Consider the following 23,934-nt stretch of genomic DNA (forward strand, 5'->3'; position numbering starts at 1 on the left):
ACAGGCAGCCCCTTTTGCAGTACGTTTCGGAACCTAGTGCAGACCCGCGAGTCGAAAAGAGAGCTGATGTGTTTCCTAGAGTTCAAGAACCACAGGGACTAAGGCTCTGTGCAATCCGTTGCTTCCCTAACTCTGTCATGAGGAGACCTGGACGTTAGCTTGAGGCTAGAGGCCCCCTGTGGCGGGCCCATTCCCTGACGACGAAGACTGAAGGATGACCACCTACCAAGGAACGGCAGCCTCCCAGTTTCTTTCCTAGAAAGCCACGTCGTCACGTTGGCAATTGTGTTACGGAGAGAAGCTGTGCAGCCACTGTGTCTCTTGGGGAGAACTGAGCCCGCAGCTCTGTAAATCCCGATGAGGAAAATAAAGTTTCCCTCGCAGCCTTACTTTCAAAAGGGACCACACAGAGCATTCACCCTGCTGTGTGTCTTTCTCTAGTTTGCACTTCCAAGGTGCGTTAGAAGGGAGATACTTGAGTTGTTTCACTTGCCGCATGCTGGATGCTTAGCAAAAGAAGGCCTTTACTGCCCTTCTTTCGGCATGCGGTTGTCCTCAGCCGAACACTGCTCTCAGGTCCCAGAAGCGACGGGCGGTCCGCCCTTTACATCTTGGATCCCAGTGCAGAACTCTTTGCCCTAAGGCACCAGAAATGCTTCCCACACTTAAAGCACTGCTGTGACGAACGCTGCCTGGAACCTGCTGCCTGCCTATCTGTGTGACGAACAAAACAGTACCTTAGCTTGGGTCCAGTCCTCCTGTATGTTTGGCTTACTCACCGACGATTGCTGAGGGATGAGCACGTAGCAGGGACTGAAAGGCAACGTTTGCCTCACGGAAAGAAAAAAAAAAAAAACAAAAAACAAAACATCGCTAGTCTTCACAAGGGCAGTTCTGCAATGAAGAAAAGATAGGCCTACGCTACACTGTTCATCCGGTAACCTTGAGGCCGCGTGTCGACATTCCAGGGTGCCGAATAAACTTCCCATCACGCTTCAGTTTCCAAGGCGAGGGCACAGCGTCTCACGCTGCAGTTTAGTGAGTAAACAACTCTGTGATACGGGGGGGGGGTCGTGATTGTGGTGAAAGGATTAGCAAGTCCTGGGTGAGTGAGGCCTGGGTATGCGATGTATCTCCGGAATACCTGCCTTTCAAGGGAGACCCTGAAAAATTTTCAGGCTACACTTACTTAAATTCCAGGGGCCGCCTGGGGTAAATTCCGTCACGTGCGAGTTCCCTGAAGGCGGGGTCGACTCATCGTACGTTTCGTGCGCTCTGGGTTTGGCAGAAAAGCAGACACGTTTGGCACGAAGGAATGAACAGAACGCTGAGAGCTGGCTGTTTCCAAGCTATCCCAACCTAGGTGTTTCTCCGACGAAGCCCTTCACTGCCCATGACTCGGCATCTAGCTGCTCCCGGCGGTGCCTTGCTCACAACTCCCTGAAGACAACAGGAGGCCCTTTCCGTCCGTTTCGGATCCTAGTGCAGACCCGCGACTCAAGAGAGACCTGATATGCTTCCTAGAGTTCAAGAAAGCCAGGGACCAAGGCTGCATGGAGTCTGTTGCATGCCTACCTCTTTCATGAGAGAACCTGAACATTAGCTTAAGGCTAGAGGCCCCGTGCGGTTCTCCCCTTCCCCGAGGACCACCGCAGCATGAGCACTCACCGAGGAACGGCAACATCCAACTCCCTTCCAGGAAACTCACTTGTCATCCCAACGGCAACTGTGCAACAACACTGTTTCCCAGGGAGAACTGAGCCTGCAGCTCTCTAACTCCCAACGAGGAAAATCAAGTTCCACTTCAAGCCTCCGTTTCCAAATGGACCGCAGAGCCGTTACTCTGCTGTTTCCGTCTCTCCGTTGCGCGTCCAAGGCGCGCATAGGACGGAGCTACTACACTTGTTTCAACTTGCCGCATGCTAGCCCTTTGACAAAGGACGCCCTCCACAGCCCTCCTTTCGGCCTATAGTTGCCCTCAACTGAGCGTTGCCCACAAGGCCCAGAAAGGACGGGCAGCCCGTCGTTTACATCTTGGATCCTAGTGCAGACCCCCGCGTCCTAAGACGCCAGAAACGCTTCCGAGGTTTAAAGCACCGCTTTGAAAAAACGCTGCCGTGAGCCTGCGGCCCACCTACGTCTGTGCCGAGAGAAGTAGAAGGTGGGCTTGAGGCCAGTCGTCCAGGGCTGTGGGCGTACTCACGAACCATGTTTGAGGGATGAGGACGCGGCAGGAATTGAAAGCCAAGTGTTCTTTCGTGGAAGGTAACTTGGCCTCCCAAAGACGATTGTGCAGCAAAGAGAAGGTGGGCAACAACAGTGTTTACCAGGTAACCCTGGGGCCGCAGACGATCTCCACTTTCCAATGAGGAAAATCACCTTTCCCAGGAAGCCTCCGTTTCCAGCAGGACAAAGCAGCATATTACCAAGTCGTATCTGACTCTCTCTTGTACATCCAGTGGACACAGTGGATCGTGACACTAGTAACCATTGCCATGCTGGGAGTCCTGACTGTGGTGTAAGGATATCAAGGTGATGGCTTAGGTAGGCCTAGGTGACAATACTTCTCTAGACGCTCCACCAGTTCAGGAAAACCCTGTAGGTTTTGAAGCGGGACTTAAAGTGTAGTGGCCGCTTGAGGTACACAGACGTCACGGAGTAGTTCCCAGGAGCAGTGGTAGGCTAACTGTATTTTCCAGTGCAGCTCAGGGTTCCTCCAGAGTGTAGACACCCTTGGCGCGAAGGAGGGCATGGAACGGTGATGACTGGGTTGCTTTCAAGCTACCGCAAGTAGCTTGTTGAAACCTAGTTGGTGTCTAAACAACGAAGCCCTTTCAGTGCCCATCGGTCGGCGTCTAGCTGTTCCCGACGCTGGATGGCTCACGGCTCCCCGAAGACACAGGCAGCCCCTTTTGCAGTACGTTTCGGAACCTAGTGCAGACCCGCGAGTTGAAAAGAGAGCTGATGTGTTTCCTAGAGTTCAAGAACCACAGGGACTAAGGCTCTGTGCAATCCGTTGCTTCCCTAACTCTGTCATGAGGAGACCTGGACGTTAGCTTGAGGCTAGAGGCCCCCTGTGGCGGGCCCATTCCCTGACGACGAAGACTGAAGGATGACCACCTACCAAGGAACGGCAGCCTCCCAGTTTCTTTCCTAGAAACGCACGTCGTCACGTTGGCAATTGTGTTACGGAGAGAAGCTGTGCAGCCACTGTGTCTCTTGGGGAGAACTGAGCCCGCAGCTCTGTAAATCCCGATGAGGAAAATAAAGTTTCCCTCGCAGCCTTACTTTCAAAAGGGACCACACAGAGCATTCACCCTGCTGTGTGTCTTTCTCTAGTTTGCACTTCCAAGGTGCGTTAGAAGGGAGATACTTGAGTTGTTTCACTTGCCGCATGCTGGATGCTTAGCAAAAGAAGGCCTTTACTGCCCTTCTTTCGGCATGCGGTTGTCCTCAGCCGAACACTGCTCTCAGGTCCCAGAAGCGACGGGCGGTCCGCCCTGTACATCTTGGATCCCAGTGCAGTCCTCTTTGCCCTAAGGCACCAGAAATGCTTCCCACACTTAAAGCACCGCTGTGACGAACGCTGCCTGGAACCTGCTGCCTGCCTATCTGTGTGACGAACAAAACAGTATCTTAGCTTGGGGCCAGTCCTCCTGTATGTTTGGCTTACTCACCGACGATTGCTGAGGGATGAGCACATAGCAGGGACTGAAAGGCAACGTTTGCCTCACGGAAAGAAAAAAAAAAAAAACAAAAAACCAAACATCGCTAGTCCTCACAAGGGCAGTTCTGCAATGAAGAAAAGATAGGCCTACGCTACACTGTTCATCCGGTAACCTTGAGGCCGCGTGTCGACATTCCAGGGTGCCGAATAAACTTCCCATCACGCTTCAGTTTCCAAGGCGAGGGCACAGCGTCTCACGCTGCAGTTTAGTGAGTAAACAACTCTGTGATACGGGGGGGGGGGTCGTGATTGTGGTGAAAGGATTAGCAAGTCCTGGGTGAGTGAGGCCTGGGTGTGCGATGTATCTCCGGAATACCTGGCTTTCAAGGGAGACCCTGAAAATTTTTCAGGCTACACTTACTTAAATTCCAATGGGCCGCCTGGGGTAAATTCCGTCACGTGCGAGTTCCCTGAAGTCGGGGTCGACTCATCGTACGTTTCGTGCGCTCTGGGTTTGGCAGAAAAGCAGACACGTTTGGCACGAAGGAATGAACAGAACGCTGAGAGCTGGCTGTTTCCAAGCTATCCCAACCTAGGTGTTTCTCCGACGAAGCCCTTCACTGCCCATGACTCGGCATCTAGCTGCTCCCGGCGGTGCCTTGCTCACAACTCCCTGAAGACAACAGGAGGCCCTTTCCGTCCGTTTCGGATCCTAGTGCAGACCCGCGACTCAAGAGAGACCTGATATGCTTCCTAGAGTTCAAGAAAGCCAGGGACCAAGGCTGCATGGAGTCTGTTGCATGCCTACCTCTTTCATGAGAGAACCTGAACATTAGCTTAAGGCTAGAGGCCCCGTGCGGTTCTCCCCTTCCCCAAGGACCACCGCAGCATGAGCACTCACCGAGGAACGCCAACATCCAACTCCCTTCCAGGAAACTCACTTGTCATCCCAACGGCAACTGTGCAACAACACTGTTTCCCAGGGAGAACTGAGCCCGCAGCTCTCTAACTCCCAACGAGGAAAATCAAGTTCTGCTTCAAGCCTCCATTTCCAAATGGACCGCAGAGCCGTTACTCTGCTGTTTCCGTCTCTCCGTTGCGCGTCCAAGGCGCGCATAGGACGGAGCTACTACACTTGTTTCAACTTGCCGCATGCTAGCCCTTTGACAAAGGACGCCCTTCACAGCCCTCCTTTCGGCCTATAGTTGCCCTCAACTGAGCGTTGCCCACAAGGCCCAGAAAGGACGGGCAGTCCGTCGTTTACATCTTGGATCCTAGTGCAGACCCCCGCGTCCTAAGACGCCAGAAACGCTTCCTAGGTTTAAAGCACCGCTTTGAAAAAACGCTGCCGTGAGCCTGCGGCCCGCCTACGTCTGTGCCGAGAGAAGTAGAATGTGGGCTTGAGGCCAGTCGTCCAGGGCTGTGGGCGTACTCACGAACCATGTTTGAGGGATGAGGACGCGGCAGGAATTGAAAGCCAAGTGTTCTTTCGTGGAAGGTAACTTGGCCTCCCAAAGACGATTGTGCAGCAAAGAGAAGGTGGGCAACAACAGTGTTTACCAGGTAACCCTGGGGCCGCAGACGATCTCCACTTTCCAATGAGGAAAATCACCTTTCCCAGGAAGCCTCCGTTTCCAGCAGGACAAAGCAGCATATTACCAAGTCGTATCTGACTGTCTCTTGTACATCCAGTGGACACAGTGGATCGTGACACTAGTAACCATTGCCATGCTGGGAGTCCTGACTGTGGTGTAAGGATATCAAGGTGATGGCTTAGGTAGGCCTAGGTGACAATACTTCTCTAGACGCTCCACCAGTTCAGGAAAACCCTGTAGGTTTTGAAGCGGGACTTAAAGTGTAGTGGCCGCTTGAGGTACACAGACGTCACGGAGTAGTTCCCAGGAGCAGTGGTAGGCTAACTGTATTTTCCAGTGCAGCTCAGGGTTCCTCCAGAGTGCAGACACCCTTGGCGCGAAGGAGGGCATGGAACGGTGATGACTGGGTTGCTTTCAAGCTACCGCAAGTAGCTTGTTGAAACCTAGTTGGTGTCTAAACAACGAAGCCCTTTCAGTGCCCATCGGTCGGCGTCTAGCTGTTCCCGACGCTGGATGGCTCACGGCTCCCCGAAGACACAGGCAGCCCCTTTTGCAGTACGTTTCGGAACCTAGTGCAGACCCGCGAGTCGAAAAGAGAGCTGATGTGTTTCCTAGAGTTCAAGAACCACAGGGACTAAGGCTCTGTGCAATCCGTTGCTTCCCTAACTCTGTCATGAGGAGACCTGGACGTTAGCTTGAGGCTAGAGGCCCCCTGTGGCGGGCCCATTCCCTGACGACGAAGACTGAAGGATGACCACCTACCAAGGAACGGCAGCCTCCCAGTTTCTTTCCTAGAAACGCACGTCATCACGTTGGCAATTGTGTTACGGAGAGAAGCTGTGCAGCCACTGTGTCTCTTGGGGAGAACTGAGCCCGCAGCTCTGTAAATCCCGATGAGGAAAATAAAGTTTCCCTCGCAGCCTTACTTTCAAAAGGGACCACACAGAGCATTCACCCTGCTGTGTGTCTTTCTCTAGTTTGCACTTCCAAGGTGCGTTAGAAGGGAGATACTTGAGTTGTTTCACTTGCCGCATGCTGGATGCTTAGCAAAAGAAGGCCTTTACTGCCCTTCTTTCGGCATGCGGTTGTCCTCAGCCGAACACTGCTCTCAGGTCCCAGAAGCGACGGGCGGTCCGCCCTGTACATCTTGGATCCCAGTGCAGACCTCTTTGCCCTAAGGCACCAGAAACGCTTCCCACACTTAAAGCACCGCTGTGACGAACGCTGCCTGGAACCTGCTGCCTGCCTATCTGTGTGACGAACAAAACAGTACCTTAGCTTGGGGCCAGTCCTCCTGTATGTTTGGCTTACTCACCGACGATTGCTGAGGGATGAGCACATAGCAGGGACTGAAAGGCAACGTTTGCCTCACTGAAAGAAAAAAAAAAAAAACAAAAAACCAAACATCGCTAGTCCTCACAAGGGCAGTTCTGCAATGAAGAAAAGATAGGCCTACGCTACACTGTTCATCCGGTAACCTTGAGGCCGCGTGTCGACATTCCAGGGTGCCGAATAAACTTCCCATCACGCTTCAGTTTCCAAGGCGAGGGCACAGCGTCTCACGCTGCAGTTTAGTGAGTAAACAACTCTGTGATACGGGGGGTGGGGGGTCGTGATTGTGGTGAAAGGATTAGCAAGTCCTGGGTGAGTGAGGCCTGGGTGTGCGATGTATCTCCGGAATACCTGCCTTTCAAGGGAGACCCTGAAAAATTTTCAGGCTACACTTACTTAAAATCCAGGGGCCACCTGGGGTAAATTCCGTCACGTGCGAGTTCCCTGAAGGCGGGGTCGACTCATCGTACGTTTCGTGCGCTCTGGGTTTGGCAGAAAATCAGACACGTTTGGCACGAAGGAATGAGCAGAACGCTGAGAGCTGGCTGTTTCCAAGCTATCCCAACCTAGGTGTTTCTCCGACGAAGCCCTTCACTGCCCATGACTCGGCATCTAGCTGCTCCCGGCGGTGCCTTGCTCACAACTCCCTGAAGACAACAGGAGGCCCTTTCCGTCCGTTTCGGATCCTAGTGCAGACCCGCGACTCAAGAGAGACCTGATATGCTTCCTAGAGTTCAAGAAAGCCAGGGACCAAGGCTGCATGGAGTCTGTTGCATGCCTACCTCTTTCATGAGAGAACCTGAACATTAGCTTAAGGCTAGAGGCCCCGTGCGGTTCTCCCCTTCCCCGAGGACCACCGCAGCATGAGCACTCACCGAGGAACGACAACATCCAACCCCCTTCCAGGAAACTCACTTGTCATCCCAACGGCAACTGTGCGACAACACTGTTTCCCAGGGAGAACTGAGCCCGCAGCTCTCTAACTCCCAACGAGGAAAATCAAGTTCCGCTTCAAGCCTCCGTTTCCAAATGGACCGCAGAGCCGTTACCCTGCTGTTTCCGTCTCTCCGTTGCGCGTCCAAGGCGCGCATAGGACGGAGCTACTACACTTGTTTCAACTTGCCGCATGCTAGCCCTTTGACAAAGGACGCCCTTCACAGCCCTCCTTTCGGCCTATAGTTGCCCTCAACTGAGCGTTGCCCACAAGGCCCAGAAAGGACGGGCAGTCCGTCGTTTACATCTTGGATCCTAGTGCAGACCCCCGCGTCCTAAGACGCCAGAAACGCTTCCTAGGTTTAAAGCACCGCTTTGAAATAACGCTGCCGTGAGCCTGCGGCCCGCCTACGTCTGTGCCGAGAGAAGTAGAAGGTGGGCTTGAGGCCAGTCGTCCAGGGCTGTGGGCGTACTCACGAACCATGTTTGAGGGATGAGGACGCGGCAGGAATTGAAAGCCAAGTGTTCTTTCGTGGAAGGTAACTTGGCCTCCCAAAGACGATTGTGCAGCAAAGAGAAGGTGGGCAACAATAGTGTTTACCAGGTAACCCTGGGGCCGCAGACGATCTCCACTTTCCAATGAGGAAAATCACCTTTCCCAGGAAGCCTCCGTTTCCAGCAGGACAAAGCAGCATATTACCAAGTCGTATCTGACTCTCTCTTGTACATCCAGTGGACACAGTGGATCGTGACACTAGTAACCATTGCCATGCTGGGAGTCCTGACTGTGGTGTAAGGATATCAAGGTGATGGCTTAGGTAGGCCTAGGTGACAATACTTCTCTAGACGCTCCACCAGTTCAGGAAAACCCTGTAGGTTTTGAAGCGGGACTTAAAGTGTAGTGGCCGCTTGAGGTACACAGACGTCACGGAGTAGTTCCCAGGAGCAGTGGTAGGCTAACTGTATTTTCCAGTGCAGCTCAGGGTTCCTCCAGAGTGCAGACACCCTTGGCGCGAAGGAGGGCATGGAACGGTGATGACTGGGTTGCTTTCAAGCTACCGCAAGTAGCTTGTTGAAACCTAGTTGGTGTCTAAACAACGAAGCCCTTTCAGTGCCCATCGGTCGGCGTCTAGCTGTTCCCGACGCTGGATGGCTCACGGCTCCCCGAAGACACAGGCAGCCCCTTTTGCAGTACGTTTCGGAACCTAGTGCAGACCCGCGAGTCGAAAAGAGAGCTGATGTGTTTCCTAGAGTTCAAGAACCACAAGGACTAAGGCTCTGTGCAATCCGTTGCTTCCCTAACTCTGTCATGAGGAGACCTGGATGTTAGCTTGAGGCTAGAGGCCCCCTGTGGCGGGCCCATTCCCTGACGACGAAGACTGAAGGATGACCACCTACCAAGGAACGGCAGCCTCCCAGTTTCTTTCCTAGAAACGCACGTCATCACGTTGGCAATTGTGTTACGGAGAGAAGCTGTGCAGCCACTGTGTCTCTTGGGGAGAACTGAGCCCGCAGCTCTGTAAATCCCGATGAGGAAAATAAAGTTTCCCTCGCAGCCTTACTTACAAAAGGGACCACACAGAGCACTCACACTGCTGTGTGTCTTTCTCTAGTTTGCACTTCCAAGGTGCGTTAGAAGGGAGATACTTGAGTTGTTTCACTTGCCGCATGCTGGATGCTTAGCAAAAGAAGGCCTTTACTGCCCTTCTTTCGGCATGCGGTTGTCCTCAGCCGAATACTGCTCTCAGGTCCCAGAAGCGACGGGCGGTCCGCCCTGTACATCTTGGATCCCAGTGCAGACCTCTTTGCCCTAAGGCACCAGAAATGCTTCCCACACTTAAAGCACCGCTGTGAAGAACGCTGCCTGGAACCTGCTGCCTGCCTATCTGTGTGACGAACAAAACAGTACCTTAGCTTGGGGCCAGTCCTCCTGTATGTTTGGCTTACTCACCGACGATTGCTGAGGGATGAGCACGTAGCAGGGACTGAAAGGCAACGTTTGCCTCACGGAAAGAAAAAAAAAAAAACAAAAAACCAAACATCGCTAGTCCTCACAAGGGCAGTTCTGCAATGAAGAAAAGATAGGCCTACGCTACACTGTTCATCCGGTAACCTTGAGGCCGCGTGTCGACATTCCAGGGTGCCGAATAAACTTCCCATCACGCTTCAGTTTCCAAGGCGAGGGCACAGCGTCTCACGCTGCAGTTTAGTGAGTAAACAACTCTGTGATACGGGGGGTGGGGGGTCGTGATTGTGGTGAAAGGATTAGCAAGTCCTGGGTGAGTGAGGCCTGGGTGTGCGATGTATCTCCGGAATACCTGCCTTTCAAGGGAGACCCTGAAAAATTTTCAGGCTACACTTACTTAAAATCCAGGGGCCGCCTGGGGTAAATTCCGTCACGTGCGAGTTCCCTGAAGGCGGGGTCGACTCATCGTAAGTTTCGTGCGCTCTGGGTTTGGCAGAAAAGCAGACACGTTTGGCACGAAGGAATGAACAGAACGCTGAGAGCTGGCTGTTTCCAAGCTATCCCAACCTAGGTGTTTCTCCGACGAAGCCCTTCACTGCCCATGACTCGGCATCTAGCTGCTCCCGGCGGTGCCTTGCTCACAACTCCCTGAAGACAACAGGAGGCCCTTTCCGTCCGTTTCGGATCCTAGTGCAGACCCGCGACTGAAGAGAGACCTGATATGCTTCCTAGAGTTCAAGAAAGCCAGGGACCAAGGCTGCATGGAGTCTGTTGCATGCCTACCTCTTTCATGAGAGAACCTGAACATTAGCTTAAGGCTAGAGGCCCCGTGCGGTTCTCCCCTTCCCCGAGGACCACCGCAGCATGAGCACTCACCGAGGAACGGCAACATCCAACTCCCTTCCAGGAAACTCACTTGTCATCCCAACGGCAACTGTGCAACAACACTGTTTCCCAGGGAGAACTGAGCCCGCAGCTCTCTAACCCCCAACGAGGAAAATCAAGTTCCGCTTCAAGCCTCCGTTTCCAAATGGACCGCAGAGCCGTTACCCTGCTGTTTCCGTCTCTCCGTTGCGCGTCCAAGGCGCGCATAGGACGGAGCTACTACACTTGTTTCAACTTGCCGCATGCTAGCCCTTTGACAAAGGACGCCCTTCACAGCCCTCCTTTCGGCCTATAGTTGCCCTCAACTGAGCGTTGCCCACAAGGCCCAGAAAGGACGGGCAGTCCGTCGTTTACATCTTGGATCCTAGTGCAGACCCCCGCGTCCTAAGACGCCAGAAACGCTTCCTAGGTTTAAAGCACCGCTTTGAAAAAACGCTGCCGTGAGCCTGCGGCCCGCCTACGTCTGTGCCGAGAGAAGTAGAATGTGGGCTTGAGGCCAGTCGTCCAGGGCTGTGGGCGTACTCACGAACCATGTTTGAGGGATGAGGACGCGGCAGGAATTGAAAGCCAAGTGTTCTTTCGTGGAAGGTAACTTGGCCTCCCAAAGACGATTGTGCAGCAAAGAGAAGGTGGGCAACAACAGTGTTTACCAGGTAACCCTGGGGCCGCAGACGATCTCCACTTTCCAATGAGGAAAATCACCTTTCCCAGGAAGCCTCCGTTTCCAGCAGGACAAAGCAGCATATTACCAAGTCGTATCTGACTGTCTCTTGTACATCCAGTGGACACAGTGGATCGTGACACTAGTAACCATTGCCATGCTGGGAGTCCTGACTGTGGTGTAAGGATATCAAGGTGATGGCTTAGGTAGGCCTAGGTGACAATACTTCTCTAGACGCTCCACCAGTTCAGGAAAACCCTGTAGGTTTTGAAGCGGGACTTAAAGTGTAGTGGCCGCTTGAGGTACACAGACGTCACGGAGTAGTTCCCAGGAGCAGTGGTAGGCTAACTGTATTTTCCAGTGCAGCTCAGGGTTCCTCCAGAGTGCAGACACCCTTGGCGCGAAGGAGGGCATGGAACGGTGATGACTGGGTTGCTTTCAAGCTACCGCAAGTAGCTTGTTGAAACCTAGTTGGTGTCTAAACAACGAAGCCCTTTCAGTGCCCATCGGTCGGCGTCTAGCTGTTCCCGACGCTGGATGGCTCACGGCTCCCCGAAGACACAGGCAGCCCCTTTTGCAGTACGTTTCGGAACCTAGTGCAGACCCGCGAGTCGAAAAGAGAGCTGATGTGTTTCCTAGAGTTCAAGAACCACAGGGACTAAGGCTCTGTGCAATCCGTTGCTTCCCTAACTCTGTCATGAGGAGACCTGGACGTTAGCTTGAGGCTAGAGGCCCCCTGTGGCGGGCCCATTCCCTGACGACGAAGACTGAAGGATGACCACCTACCAAGGAACGGCAGCCTCCCAGTTTCTTTCCTAGAAACGCACGTCATCACGTTGGCAATTGTGTTACGGAGAGAAGCTGTGCAGCCACTGTGTCTCTTGGGGAGAACTGAGCCCGCAGCTCTGTAAATCCCGATGAGGAAAATAAAGTTTCCCTCGCAGCCTTACTTTCAAAAGGGACCACACAGAGCATTCACCCTGCTGTGTGTCTTTCTCTAGTTTGCACTTCCAAGGTGCGTTAGAAGGGAGATACTTGAGTTGTTTCACTTGCCGCATGCTGGATGCTTAGCAAAAGAAGGCCTTTACTGCCCTTCTTTCGGCATGCGGTTGTCCTCAGCCGAACACTGCTCTCAGGTCCCAGAAGCGACGGGCGGTCCGCCCTGTACATCTTGGATCCCAGTGCAGACCTCTTTGCCCTAAGGCACCAGAAATGCTTCCCACACTTAAAGCACCGCTGTGACGAACGCTGCCTGGAACCTGCTGCCTGCCTATCTGTGTGACGAACAAAACAGTACCTTAGCTTGGGGCCAGTCCTCCTGTATGTTTGTCTTACTCACCGACGATTGCTGAGGGATGAGCACATAGCAGGGACTGAAAGGCAACGTTTGCCTCACTGAAAGAAAAAAAAAAAAAACAAAAAACCAAACATCGCTAGTCCTCACAAGGGCAGTTCTGCAATGAAGAAAAGATAGGCCTACGCTACACTGTTCATCCGGTAACCTTGAGGCCGCGTGTCGACATTCCAGGGTGCCGAATAAACTTCCCATCACGCTTCAGTTTCCAAGGCGAGGGCACAGCGTCTCACGCTGCAGTTTAGTGAGTAAACAACTCTGTGATACGGGGGGTGGGGGGTCGTGATTGTGGTGAAAGGATTAGCAAGTCCTGGGTGAGTGAGGCCTGGGTGTGCGATGTATCTCCGGAATACCTGCCTTTCAAGGGAGACCCTGAAAAATTTTCAGGCTACACTTACTTAAAATCCAGGGGCCACCTGGGGTAAATTCCGTCACGTGCGAGTTCCCTGAAGGCGGGGTCGACTCATCGTACGTTTCGTGCGCTCTGGGTTTGGCAGAAAATCAGACACGTTTGGCACGAAGGAATGAGCAGAACGCTGAGAGCTGGCTGTTTCCAAGCTATCCCAACCTAGGTGTTTCTCCGACGAAGCCCTTCACTGCCCATGACTCGGCATCTAGCTGCTCCCGGCGGTGCCTTGCTCACAACTCCCTGAAGACAACAGGAGGCCCTTTCCGTCCGTTTCGGATCCTAGTGCAGACCCGCGACTCAAGAGAGACCTGATATGCTTCCTAGAGTTCAAGAAAGCCAGGGACCAAGGCTGCATGGAGTCTGTTGCATGCCTACCTCTTTCATGAGAGAACCTGAACATTAGCTTAAGGCTAGAGGCCCCGTGCGGTTCTCCCCTTCCCCGAGGACCACCGCAGCATGAGCACTCACCGAGGAACGACAACATCCAACCCCCTTCCAGGAAACTCACTTGTCATCCCAACGGCAACTGTGCGACAACACTGTTTCCCAGGGAGAACTGAGCCCGCAGCTCTCTAACTCCCAACGAGGAAAATCAAGTTCCGCTTCAAGCCTCCGTTTCCAAATGGACCGCAGAGCCGTTACCCTGCTGTTTCCGTCTCTCCGTTGCGCGTCCAAGGCGCGCATAGGACGGAGCTACTACACTTGTTTCAACTTGCCGCATGCTAGCCCTTTGACAAAGGACGCCCTTCACAGCCCTCCTTTCGGCCTATAGTTGCCCTCAACTGAGCGTTGCCCACAAGGCCCAGAAAGGACGGGCAGTCCGTCGTTTACATCTTGGATCCTAGTGCAGACCCCCGCGTCCTAAGACGCCAGAAACGCTTCCTAGGTTTAAAGCACCGCTTTGAAATAACGCTGCCGTGAGCCTGCGGCCCGCCTACGTCTGTGCCGAGAGAAGTAGAAGGTGGGCTTGAGGCCAGTCGTCCAGGGCTGTGGGCGTACTCACGAACCATGTTTGAGGGATGAGGACGCGGCAGGAATTGAAAGCCAAGTGTTCTTTCGTGGAAGGTAACTTGGCCTCCCAAAGACGATTGTGCAGCAAAGAGAAGGTGGGCAACAATAGTGTTTACCAGGTAACCCTGGGGCCGCAGACGATCTCCACTTTCCAATGAGGAAAATCACCTTTCCCAGGAAGCCTCCGTTTCCAGCAGGACAAAGCAGCATATTACCAAGTCGTATCTGACTCTCTCTTGTACATCCAGTGGACACAGTGGATCGTGACACTAGTAACCATTGCCATGCTGGGAGTCCTGACTGTGGTGTAAGGATATCAAGGTGATGGCTTAGGTAGGCCTAGGTGACAATACTTCTCTAGACGCTCCACCAGTTCAGGAAAACCCTGTAGGTTTTGAAGCGGGACTTAAAGTGTAGTGGCCGCTTGAGGTACACAGACGTCACGGAGTAGTTCCCAGGAGCAGTGGTAGGCTAACTGTATTTTCCAGTGCAGCTCAGGGTTCCTCCAGAGTGCAGACACCCTTGGCGCGAAGGAGGGCATGGAACGGTGATGACTGGGTTGCTTTCAAGCTACCGCAAGTAGCTTGTTGAAACCTAGTTGGTGTCTAAACAACGAAGCCCTTTCAGTGCCCATCGGTCGGCGTCTAGCTGTTCCCGACGCTGGATGGCTCACGGCTCCCCGAAGACACAGGCAGCCCCTTTTGCAGTACGTTTCGGAACCTAGTGCAGACCCGCGAGTCGAAAAGAGAGCTGATGTGTTTCCTAGAGTTCAAGAACCACAAGGACTAAGGCTCTGTGCAATCCGTTGCTTCCCTAACTCTGTCATGAGGAGACCTGGATGTTAGCTTGAGGCTAGAGGCCCCCTGTGGCGGGCCCATTCCCTGACGACGAAGACTGAAGGATGACCACCTACCAAGGAACGGCAGCCTCCCAGTTTCTTTCCTAGAAACGCACGTCATCACGTTGGCAATTGTGTTACGGAGAGAAGCTGTGCAGCCACTGTGTCTCTTGGGGAGAACTGAGCCCGCAGCTCTGTAAATCCCGATGAGGAAAATAAAGTTTCCCTCGCAGCCTTACTTACAAAAGGGACCACACAGAGCACTCACACTGCTGTGTGTCTTTCTCTAGTTTGCACTTCCAAGGTGCGTTAGAAGGGAGATACTTGAGTTGTTTCACTTGCCGCATGCTGGATGCTTAGCAAAAGAAGGCCTTTACTGCCCTTCTTTCGGCATGCGGTTGTCCTCAGCCGAATACTGCTCTCAGGTCCCAGAAGCGACGGGCGGTCCGCCCTGTACATCTTGGATCCCAGTGCAGACCTCTTTGCCCTAAGGCACCAGAAATGCTTCCCACACTTAAAGCACCGCTGTGAAGAACGCTGCCTGGAACCTGCTGCCTGCCTATCTGTGTGACGAACAAAACAGTACCTTAGCTTGGGGCCAGTCCTCCTGTATGTTTGGCTTACTCACCGACGATTGCTGAGGGATGAGCACGTAGCAGGGACTGAAAGGCAACGTTTGCCTCACGGAAAGAAAAAAAAAAAAACAAAAAACCAAACATCGCTAGTCCTCACAAGGGCAGTTCTGCAATGAAGAAAAGATAGGCCTACGCTACACTGTTCATCCGGTAACCTTGAGGCCGCGTGTCGACATTCCAGGGTGCCGAATAAACTTCCCATCACGCTTCAGTTTCCAAGGCGAGGGCACAGCGTCTCACGCTGCAGTTTAGTGAGTAAACAACTCTGTGATACGGGGGGTGGGGGGTCGTGATTGTGGTGAAAGGATTAGCAAGTCCTGGGTGAGTGAGGCCTGGGTGTGCGATGTATCTCCGGAATACCTGCCTTTCAAGGGAGACCCTGAAAAATTTTCAGGCTACACTTACTTAAAATCCAGGGGCCGCCTGGGGTAAATTCCGTCACGTGCGAGTTCCCTGAAGGCGGGGTCGACTCATCGTAAGTTTCGTGCGCTCTGGGTTTGGCAGAAAAGCAGACACGTTTGGCACGAAGGAATGAACAGAACGCTGAGAGCTGGCTGTTTCCAAGCTATCCCAACCTAGGTGTTTCTCCGACGAAGCCCTTCACTGCCCATGACTCGGCATCTAGCTGCTCCCGGCGGTGCCTTGCTCACAACTCCCTGAAGACAACAGGAGGCCCTTTCCGTCCGTTTCGGATCCTAGTGCAGACCCGCGACTGAAGAGAGACCTGATATGCTTCCTAGAGTTCAAGAAAGCCAGGGACCAAGGCTGCATGGAGTCTGTTGCATGCCTACCTCTTTCATGAGAGAACCTGAACATTAGCTTAAGGCTAGAGGCCCCGTGCGGTTCTCCCCTTCCCCGAGGACCACCGCAGCATGAGCACTCACCGAGGAACGGCAACATCCAACTCCCTTCCAGGAAACTCACTTGTCATCCCAACGGCAACTGTGCAACAACACTGTTTCCCAGGGAGAACTGAGCCCGCAGCTCTCTAACCCCCAACGAGGAAAATCAAGTTCCGCTTCAAGCCTCCGTTTCCAAATGGACCGCAGAGCCGTTACCCTGCTGTTTCCGTCTCTCCGTTGCGCGTCCAAGGCGCGCATAGGACGGAGCTACTACACTTGTTTCAACTTGCCGCATGCTAGCCCTTTGACAAAGGACGCCCTTCACAGCCCTCCTTTCGGCCTATAGTTGCCCTCAACTGAGCGTTGCCCACAAGGCCCAGAAAGGACGGGCAGTCCGTCGTTTACATCTTGGATCCTAGTGCAGACCCCCGCGTCCTAAGACGCCAGAAACGCTTCCTAGGTTTAAAGCACCGCTTTGAAAAAACGCTGCCGTGAGCCTGCGGCCCGCCTACGTCTGTGCCGAGAGAAGTAGAATGTGGGCTTGAGGCCAGTCGTCCAGGGCTGTGGGCGTACTCACGAACCATGTTTGAGGGATGAGGACGCGGCAGGAATTGAAAGCCAAGTGTTCTTTCGTGGAAGGTAACTTGGCCTCCCAAAGACGATTGTGCAGCAAAGAGAAGGTGGGCAACAACAGTGTTTACCAGGTAACCCTGGGGCCGCAGACGATCTCCACTTTCCAATGAGGAAAATCACCTTTCCCAGGAAGCCTCCGTTTCCAGCAGGACAAAGCAGCATATTACCAAGTCGTATCTGACTGTCTCTTGTACATCCAGTGGACACAGTGGATCGTGACACTAGTAACCATTGCCATGCTGGGAGTCCTGACTGTGGTGTAAGGATATCAAGGTGATGGCTTAGGTAGGCCTAGGTGACAATACTTCTCTAGACGCTCCACCAGTTCAGGAAAACCCTGTAGGTTTTGAAGCGGGACTTAAAGTGTAGTGGCCGCTTGAGGTACACAGACGTCACGGAGTAGTTCCCAGGAGCAGTGGTAGGCTAACTGTATTTTCCAGTGCAGCTCAGGGTTCCTCCAGAGTGCAGACACCCTTGGCGCGAAGGAGGGCATGGAACGGTGATGACTGGGTTGCTTTCAAGCTACCGCAAGTAGCTTGTTGAAACCTAGTTGGTGTCTAAACAACGAAGCCCTTTCAGTGCCCATCGGTCGGCGTCTAGCTGTTCCCGACGCTGGATGGCTCACGGCTCCCCGAAGACACAGGCAGCCCCTTTTGCAGTACGTTTCGGAACCTAGTGCAGACCCGCGAGTCGAAAAGAGAGCTGATGTGTTTCCTAGAGTTCAAGAACCACAGGGACTAAGGCTCTGTGCAATCCGTTGCTTCCCTAACTCTGTCATGAGGAGACCTGGACGTTAGCTTGAGGCTAGAGGCCCCCTGTGGCGGGCCCATTCCCTGACGACGAAGACTGAAGGATGACCACCTACCAAGGAACGGCAGCCTCCCAGTTTCTTTCCTAGAAACGCACGTCATCACGTTGGCAATTGTGTTACGGAGAGAAGCTGTGCAGCCACTGTGTCTCTTGGGGAGAACTGAGCCCGCAGCTCTGTAAATCCCGATGAGGAAAATAAAGTTTCCCTCGCAGCCTTACTTTCAAAAGGGACCACACAGAGCATTCACCCTGCTGTGTGTCTTTCTCTAGTTTGCACTTCCAAGGTGCGTTAGAAGGGAGATACTTGAGTTGTTTCACTTGCCGCATGCTGGATGCTTAGCAAAAGAAGGCCTTTACTGCCCTTCTTTCGGCATGCGGTTGTCCTCAGCCGAACACTGCTCTCAGGTCCCAGAAGCGACGGGCGGTCCGCCCTGTACATCTTGGATCCCAGTGCAGACCTCTTTGCCCTAAGGCACCAGAAATGCTTCCCACACTTAAAGCACCGCTGTGACGAACGCTGCCTGGAACCTGCTGCCTGCCTATCTGTGTGACGAACAAAACAGTACCTTAGCTTGGGGCCAGTCCTCCTGTATGTTTGTCTTACTCACCGACGATTGCTGAGGGATGAGCACATAGCAGGGACTGAAAGGCAACGTTTGCCTCACTGAAAGAAAAAAAAAAAAAACAAAAAACCAAACATCGCTAGTCCTCACAAGGGCAGTTCTGCAATGAAGAAAAGATAGGCCTACGCTACACTGTTCATCCGGTAACCTTGAGGCCGCGTGTCGACATTCCAGGGTGCCGAATAAACTTCCCATCACGCTTCAGTTTCCAAGGCGAGGGCACAGCGTCTCACGCTGCAGTTTAGTGAGTAAACAACTCTGTGATACGGGGGGTGGGGGGTCGTGATTGTGGTGAAAGGATTAGCAAGTCCTGGGTGAGTGAGGCCTGGGTGTGCGATGTATCTCCGGAATACCTGCCTTTCAAGGGAGACCCTGAAAAATTTTCAGGCTACACTTACTTAAAATCCAGGGGCCACCTGGGGTAAATTCCGTCACGTGCGAGTTCCCTGAAGGCGGGGTCGACTCATCGTACGTTTCGTGCGCTCTGGGTTTGGCAGAAAATCAGACACGTTTGGCACGAAGGAATGAGCAGAACGCTGAGAGCTGGCTGTTTCCAAGCTATCCCAACCTAGGTGTTTCTCCGACGAAGCCCTTCACTGCCCATGACTCGGCATCTAGCTGCTCCCGGCGGTGCCTTGCTCACAACTCCCTGAAGACAACAGGAGGCCCTTTCCGTCCGTTTCGGATCCTAGTGCAGACCCGCGACTCAAGAGAGACCTGATATGCTTCCTAGAGTTCAAGAAAGCCAGGGACCAAGGCTGCATGGAGTCTGTTGCATGCCTACCTCTTTCATGAGAGAACCTGAACATTAGCTTAAGGCTAGAGGCCCCGTGCGGTTCTCCCCTTCCCCGAGGACCACCGCAGCATGAGCACTCACCGAGGAACGACAACATCCAACCCCCTTCCAGGAAACTCACTTGTCATCCCAACGGCAACTGTGCGACAACACTGTTTCCCAGGGAGAACTGAGCCCGCAGCTCTCTAACTCCCAACGAGGAAAATCAAGTTCCGCTTCAAGCCTCCGTTTCCAAATGGACCGCAGAGCCGTTACCCTGCTGTTTCCGTCTCTCCGTTGCGCGTCCAAGGCGCGCATAGGACGGAGCTACTACACTTGTTTCAACTTGCCGCATGCTAGCCCTTTGACAAAGGACGCCCTTCACAGCCCTCCTTTCGGCCTATAGTTGCCCTCAACTGAGCGTTGCCCACAAGGCCCAGAAAGGACGGGCAGTCCGTCGTTTACATCTTGGATCCTAGTGCAGACCCCCGCGTCCTAAGACGCCAGAAACGCTTCCTAGGTTTAAAGCACCGCTTTGAAATAACGCTGCCGTGAGCCTGCGGCCCGCCTACGTCTGTGCCGAGAGAAGTAGAAGGTGGGCTTGAGGCCAGTCGTCCAGGGCTGTGGGCGTACTCACGAACCATGTTTGAGGGATGAGGACGCGGCAGGAATTGAAAGCCAAGTGTTCTTTCGTGGAAGGTAACTTGGCCTCCCAAAGACGATTGTGCAGCAAAGAGAAGGTGGGCAACAATAGTGTTTACCAGGTAACCCTGGGGCCGCAGACGATCTCCACTTTCCAATGAGGAAAATCACCTTTCCCAGGAAGCCTCCGTTTCCAGCAGGACAAAGCAGCATATTACCAAGTCGTATCTGACTCTCTCTTGTACATCCAGTGGACACAGTGGATCGTGACACTAGTAACCATTGCCATGCTGGGAGTCCTGACTGTGGTGTAAGGATATCAAGGTGATGGCTTAGGTAGGCCTAGGTGACAATACTTCTCTAGACGCTCCACCAGTTCAGGAAAACCCTGTAGGTTTTGAAGCGGGACTTAAAGTGTAGTGGCCGCTTGAGGTACACAGACGTCACGGAGTAGTTCCCAGGAGCAGTGGTAGGCTAACTGTATTTTCCAGTGCAGCTCAGGGTTCCTCCAGAGTGCAGACACCCTTGGCGCGAAGGAGGGCATGGAACGGTGATGACTGGGTTGCTTTCAAGCTACCGCAAGTAGCTTGTTGAAACCTAGTTGGTGTCTAAACAACGAAGCCCTTTCAGTGCCCATCGGTCGGCGTCTAGCTGCTCCCGACGCTGGATGGCTCACGGCTCCCCGAAGACACAGGCAGCCCCTTTTGCAGTACGTTTCGGAACCTAGTGCAGACCCGCGAGTCGAAAAGAGAGCTGATGTGTTTCCTAGAGTTCAAGAACCACAAGGACTAAGGCTCTGTGCAATCCGTTGCTTCCCTAACTCTGTCATGAGGAGACCTGGATGTTAGCTTGAGGCTAGAGGCCCCCTGTGGCGGGCCCATTCCCTGACGACGAAGACTGAAGGATGACCACCTACCAAGGAACGGCAGCCTCCCAGTTTCTTTCCTAGAAACGCACGTCATCACGTTGGCAATTGTGTTACGGAGAGAAGCTGTGCAGCCACTGTGTCTCTTGGGGAGAACTGAGCCCGCAGCTCTGTAAATCCCGATGAGGAAAATAAAGTTTCCCTCGCAGCCTTACTTACAAAAGGGACCACACAGAGCACTCACACTGCTGTGTGTCTTTCTCTAGTTTGCACTTCCAAGGTGCGTTAGAAGGGAGATACTTGAGTTGTTTCACTTGCCGCATGCTGGATGCTTAGCAAAAGAAGGCCTTTACTGCCCTTCTTTCGGCATGCGGTTGTCCTCAGCCGAATACTGCTCTCAGGTCCCAGAAGCGACGGGCGGTCCGCCCTGTACATCTTGGATCCCAGTGCAGACCTCTTTGCCCTAAGGCACCAGAAATGCTTCCCACACTTAAAGCACCGCTGTGAAGAACGCTGCCTGGAACCTGCTGCCTGCCTATCTGTGTGACGAACAAAACAGTACCTTAGCTTGGGGCCAGTCCTCCTGTCTGTTTGGCTTACTCACCGACGATTGCTGAGGGATGAGCACGTAGCAGGGACTGAAAGGCAACGTTTGCCTCACGGAAAGAAAAAAAAAAAAACAAAAAACCAAACATCGCTAGTCCTCACAAGGGCAGTTCTGCAATGAAGAAAAGATAGGCCTACGCTACACTGTTCATCCGGTAACCTTGAGGCCGCGTGTCGACATTCCAGGGTGCCGAATAAACTTCCCATCACGCTTCAGTTTCCAAGGCGAGGGCACAGCGTCTCACGCTGCAGTTTAGTGAGTAAACAACTCTGTGATACGGGGGGTGGGGGGTCGTGATTGTGGTGAAAGGATTAGCAAGTCCTGGGTGAGTGAGGCCTGGGTGTGCGATGTATCTCCGGAATACCTGCCTTTCAAGGGAGACCCTGAAAAATTATCAGGCTACACTTACTTAAAATCCAGGGGCCGCCTGGGGTAAATTCCGTCACGTGCGAGTTCCCTGAAGGCGGGGTCGACTCATCGTAAGTTTCGTGCGCTCTGGGTTTGGCAGAAAAGCAGACACGTTTGGCACGAAGGAATGAACAGAACGCTGAGAGCTGGCTGTTTCCAAGCTATCCCAACCTAGGTGTTTCTCCGACGAAGCCCTTCACTGCCCATGACTCGGCATCTAGCTGCTCCCGGCGGTGCCTTGCTCACAACTCCCTGAAGACAACAGGAGGCCCTTTCCGTCCGTTTCGGATCCTAGTGCAGACCCGCGACTGAAGAGAGACCTGATATGCTTCCTAGAGTTCAAGAAAGCCAGGGACCAAGGCTGCATGGAGTCTGTTGCATGCCTACCTCTTTCATGAGAGAACCTGAACATTAGCTTAAGGCTAGAGGCCCCGTGCGGTTCTCCCCTTCCCCGAGGACCACCGCAGCATGAGCACTCACCGAGGAACGGCAACATCCAACTCCCTTCCAGGAAACTCACTTGTCATCCCAACGGCAACTGTGCAACAACACTGTTTCCCAGGGAGAACTGAGCCCGCAGCTCTCTAACCCCCAACGAGGAAAATCAAGTTCCGCTTCAAGCCTCCGTTTCCAAATGGACCGCAGAGCCGTTACCCTGCTGTTTCCGTCTCTCCGTTGCGCGTCCAAGGCGCGCATAGGACGGAGCTACTACACTTGTTTCAACTTGCCGCATGCTAGCACTTTGACAAAGGACGCCCTTCACAGCCCTCCTTTCGGCCTATAGTTGCCCTCAACTGAGCGTTGCCCACAAGGCCCAGAAAGGACGGGCAGTCCGTCGTTTACATCTTGGATCCTAGTGCAGACCCCCGCGTCCTAAGACGCCAGAAACGCTTCCTAGGTTTAAAGCACCGCTTTGAAAAAACGCTGCCGTGAGCCTGCGGCCCGCCTACTTCTGTGCCGAGAGAAGTAGAAGGTGGGCTTGAGGCCAGTCGTCCAGGGCTGTGGGCATACTCCCGAACCATGTTTGAGGGATGAGGACGCGGCAGGAATTGAAAGCCAAGTGTTCTTTCGTGGAAGGTAACTTAGCCTCCCAAAGACGATTGTGCAGCAAAGAGAAGGTGGGCAACAACAGTGATTACCAGGTAACCCTGGGGCCGCAGACGATCTCCACTTTCCAATGAGGAAAATCACCTTTCCCAGGAAGCCTCCGTTTCCAGCAGGACAAAGCAGCATATTACCAAGTCGTATCTGACTCTCTCTTGTACATCCAGTGGACACAGTGGATCGTGACACTAGTAACCATTGCCATGCTGGGAGTCCTGACTGTGGTGTAAGGATATCAAGGTGATGGCTTAGGTAGGCCTAGGTGACAATACTTCTCTAGACGTTCCACCAGTTCAGGAAAACCCTGTAGGTTTTGAAGCGGGACTTAAAGTGTAGTGGCCGCTTGAGGTACACAGACGTCACGGAGTAGTTCCCAGGAGCAGTGGTAGGCTAACTGTATTTTCCAGTGCAGCTCAGGGTTCCTCCAGAGTGCAGACACCCTTGGCGCGAAGGAGGGCATGGAACGGTGATGACTGGGTTGCTTTCAAGCTACCGCAAGTAGCTTGTTGAAACCTAGTTGGTGTCTAAACAACGAAGCCCTTTCAGTGCCCATCGGTCAGCGTCTAGCTGTTCCCGACGCTGGATGGCTCACGGCTCCCCGAAGACACAGGCAGCCCCTTTTGCAGTACGTTTCGGAACCTAGTGCAGACCCGCGAGTCGAAAAGAGAGCTGATGTGTTTCCTAGAGTTCAAGAACCACAGGGACTAAGGCTCTGTGCAATCCGTTGCTTCCCTAACTCTGTCATGAGGAGACCTGGACGTTAGCTTGAGGCTAGAGGCCCCCTGTGGCGGGCCCATTCCCTGACGACGAAGACTGAAGGATGACCACCTACCAAGGAACGGCAGCCTCCCAGTTTCTTTCCTAGAAACGCACGTCATCACGTTGGCAATTGTGTTACGGAGAGAAGCTGTGCAGCCACTGTGTCTCTTGGGGAGAACTGAGCCCGCAGCTCTGTAAATCCCGATGAGGAAAATAAAGTTTCCCTCGCAGCCTTACTTTCAAAAGGGACCACACAGAGCATTCACCCTGCTGTGTGTCTTTCTCTAGTTTGCACTTCCAAGGTGCGTTAGAAGGGAGATACTTGAGTTGTTTCACTTGCCGCATGCTGGATGCTTAGCAAAAGAAGGCCTTTACTGCCCTTCTTTCGGCATGCGGTTGTCCTCAGCCGAACACTGCTCTCAGGTCCCAGAAGCGACGGGCGGTCCGCCCTGTACATCTTGGATCCCAGTGCAGACCTCTTTGCCCTAAGGCACCAGAAATGCTTCCCACACTTAAAGCACCGCTTTGACGAACGCTGCCTGGAACCTGCTGCCTGCCTATCTGTGTGACGAACAAAACA

The sequence above is a fragment of the Phocoena phocoena genome, chromosome 10 (genome assembly GCF_963924675.1).
Source record: "Phocoena phocoena chromosome 10, mPhoPho1.1, whole genome shotgun sequence".
Classification (NCBI taxonomy): domain Eukaryota; kingdom Metazoa; phylum Chordata; class Mammalia; order Artiodactyla; family Phocoenidae; genus Phocoena; species Phocoena phocoena.